This window comes from Orycteropus afer, unplaced genomic scaffold (genome assembly GCF_000298275.1).
Source record: "Orycteropus afer afer isolate SDZICR_OR568_19922 unplaced genomic scaffold, OryAfe1.0 scaffold00085, whole genome shotgun sequence".
Lineage (NCBI taxonomy): Eukaryota > Metazoa > Chordata > Mammalia > Tubulidentata > Orycteropodidae > Orycteropus > Orycteropus afer.
The window spans coordinates 6,860,560-6,863,189 of record NW_006921672.1 but is presented as its reverse complement, the minus strand read 5'-3'; the positions used below and the strand labels follow the sequence as shown (position 1 = coordinate 6,863,189).

The window sequence follows — 2,630 nt, the reverse complement described above, 5'->3', positions numbered from 1 at the left end:
TTGAAATATAGATTAAGATTGAAATAATAAATCTTACTCATAATGAAAAGAAAAATAGTTTGCTTTATGAGGTTGAATGAGTATTAGAAGCTAGATGATGGAGTCAGAAGCCTAATACAGGATATGTAAGAACTCTGTTAGCATCTTTGAAATGAGTATTATTTTAGATCTTATAATAATGATTACATTGAGTTGTTAGTTTGGTTTGAAATCTTATTCCCACATAATCTGTATTTAAAAAATGTTAACCAAGTTTGCATAAACTTATACAAGTTCATTTGTATTGGAGTGGAATTGCTTTTTATTCCATTTCTTGGCAGATGGTTTATTGATTAGTCTCTTCTATTACTCAGAGATGTCCTCTTTTAAGAAAGTATTTTCATTTGTTGTAAGTTAGGGATTTGACCTTTTAAATTTTGTTTTGTACTGCTGTTTCTTCTTTCCTTTGCATTTTATTGAAAAGATGCATGCAAATAACATTTTCAGACCTGGCAATATTTATTTCATGAATTTTTCTTAAATTATCTTATCCATGGAAGATAAAAAAGTAAATAGCAGTTGAGCATATTATTGGTAAGAAGTATTTATGTTCATTTGATTATAAATGAGATCAAACTGCTATGATTTTAAGTTTAGAGGAACAAATCCTTCAAATGAACTTGAGTAAGTGCCAACTTAAGAAACAAAGTTTGGTAAATGAACGAGTGATTATTTAATTTCTTTAACTGTGAAGAAAAATGGAAGCACCTTAGCCAGATGTATCAAGGCAAGCTTTCTTTGATGTAGGTAGAAAACATATAAATTTAGTGTAGGTTTTAAAGTGGTATCAAGCATATAGATAGATACATCTAATAAAACAAATGTGCATCCTCCAGCTAGCAAGGTTTCAGCTCAGGTTTGTTTTTTATCTTCCTCTTTTAAAACTTTCAGAAAATAATTCAAAGGACTTAAAAGTTCTAAATATGTATACCTTGAGTGATGCCAAGCTTATAATGATCTGTATCTCAAGAAAGCAGTGTTAGTGTTCTCACTAAGAAGGTCAGGAGAGAAATGAAAACATAGGAAGTTAAGAGGATTTGTAGAGAGATCAAAATAACAGTACACAGTCCTGGAAAGAGTTGACAGTCACATTCACAATTAATTTCTAAAGAAACAATATGTTGTACCCTCCCATAAAGTAAAAAAGACGCAAAATGATACCATATCTAAGGGCAAAATTAAGCCACATAGAAATTAAAAAAAGAAAAAAACCCACCAAACTCACTACAGTTGAGTCGGATCTGACTCATAGCGACCCCTCCTTGGGGTTCCAAGGCAGTATCACTAGGAAAATAGATTATCCAATGTTCCTTCCGAGGAGTGGCTGGTGGGTTTGAACCACCAGCCTTCAGGTTAGCAGTCAAATGCCTTAGGCACTATGCCACCAGAGCTCCCTAATCTCATCTAGTACCTATTAATACTTATGATTGCCTTCTGCAAGTTCTATTTAGATACCTGTAGCCACTAAATCTTTGTGCTTTAAGATAAACTCAGAAATTTATTTGAAGCCTTAAATTGTTGCTTCTTATGTAAGTTCTCAACTGATGAAAAAGGCCATCTTGTGACATGTACAGTACTCCAGAAAGACATATTGGCATGTCTTTTTTAAATTAAGGCACTGTCTTTTAAATAGAAATAATTTATTTTAAATCATATTTGAGAACTTAGTTTGTAAATTTTTTAAAATGATAAACCAGTAAGGAAAAACAGCTGAAAGCTGTTTTTTTACTGTTCTGAACTTCAAGGGTTGTTGAAATTACTAGCACTTAGCCAGTGCAAGGAATGCATCTCCCTACACAGTGCAGGGATTAGTGTTGTCATCAGCTTCTGCAAGGAAATACGAAACTCTTGAGTGCCTGAACTCAGGTCTTGACAGGTAGTCTTTTAATGTATCAATAATAGATGGCTTGGCCATAACCAGTAAAAATGATCACTTGAAAATTTTATACCAACTTTTCCCTTAGTATACTCTGTCAGGGTGTAAGTTTGTAGGATTAGCTGTGTAAGAAAAAAATTTTCCATTGCTGATGCATTTCATAAAAGTTTTAATTCAAAGTTCCAGATCTGCCAGCATCACTTTGGTTTATCCATATAAGCCAGGTAGATATTAACATGTTTGTTCTTGAAGTAGGGTTGTATATTTGAATGTGTGCATACAAGTGTGCTTGTGTATTTAAATGGATGGATAAAAAAAATTAGAAATATTTCTGAATATTAGTGATTTTAGAGCAAAACTATTAACTTGATAAAAAGGAATGGTTCCTCACACTTGATCGTAAACTTTCGTTTGACTATTAGTAACATATATTCTGTCATACAATTATGTGTGGATCAGTAATAACATTAATAAACCACCATCTGTTTGCAATAAAGTAGTTTATGTCATCATTCTGAAAATAAATTGCAACTTAAATGGCTAGTTAAGTGCTTAGTACTCAAATCAGGAAGATTAAAGAGAAGGAAAAAATCCATTTCTAATGTGAATGTATTAAAATCCAATATAGTGGCTAAAGCATTTGACTGCTAACCAGAAGGCTGGCGGTTCAAACCCACCAGCCACTCCTCGGAAGGAAGGTTGGGCAATCCTACTT

General features: G+C 32.7%; 1 protein-coding gene across 1 annotated transcript in view; it reads left to right on the top strand.

The window, feature by feature from the left end:
• The window catches only part of NPEPPS (aminopeptidase puromycin sensitive), a 150,238-nt gene that overhangs the window by 6,250 nt on the left and 141,358 nt on the right, over positions 1 to 2,630 (top strand). The gene's annotated exons all lie outside the window — the stretch shown is intronic.